This window comes from Oncorhynchus kisutch, unplaced genomic scaffold, assembly GCF_002021735.2.
Source record: "Oncorhynchus kisutch isolate 150728-3 unplaced genomic scaffold, Okis_V2 scaffold3995, whole genome shotgun sequence".
Lineage (NCBI taxonomy): Eukaryota > Metazoa > Chordata > Actinopteri > Salmoniformes > Salmonidae > Oncorhynchus > Oncorhynchus kisutch.
In genome coordinates, this window is record NW_022265940.1 from 137,501 (window position 1) to 138,293 (window position 793).

Genomic DNA, 793 nt, shown 5'->3' on the forward strand with positions numbered 1-793 from the left:
GTGGAGATACTCTAGATGGCTTCTTGGTCCTGGAGATGCTTTGGAGAGTCTTGATGTGTGATTCTGTCTGGTCAGTCCTGGGCTTTTTATACAGTCCTCCTCAGGTGTGTCTGCTGGAGGATTCTGGGTTGGGGTCCATGTTGTTAGTCCTAAATAAACCTCTGAAGGGAGGGCTCCACCACCACACCTACAGTTTCAACATGGTTGTAATCCATAGGGGTCCATTTACACCTGGCCATGCCTACTCAACAAATAGGTCACACACTAATGTAATGACAGTTGACTCTACTACAATGATGTGCTGAGGAACGTGTCAGATTGAGCAGGCCACAGGTTAAATATTGTCACATTTGCCATTTCCTGTTTGGCAAATACTATAGAACAGGTAAACAAGTTGTTCAGACAAACTCATCGTTTTAATATTTGTCTGGAAATATGAATCAAATGTATTGGAAGAATTATGTTTGTTATAGATTGTGGTAGTTGTGCCTGTATAGCTTAGGCCTGCATTAGTGAAACATGGCTAAATAACAAAGACCTCCAAAGTCATCATTGGCATCATGGTTTAAATCCCTGAGCGGTTTCCTTCCTCTCCGGCAACTGAGTTAGGAGGGACGACTGTATCTTTGTAGTGACTGGGTGTATTGATACACCATCCAAAGTGTAATTAATAACTTCACCATGATCAAAGGGAAATTCAATGTCTGCTTTTTTTTTAACCCATCTACCAATAGATCAAATCAAATGTTATTGGTCACAAACACGTGTTTAGCAGATGTCATTGTGGGTTTAG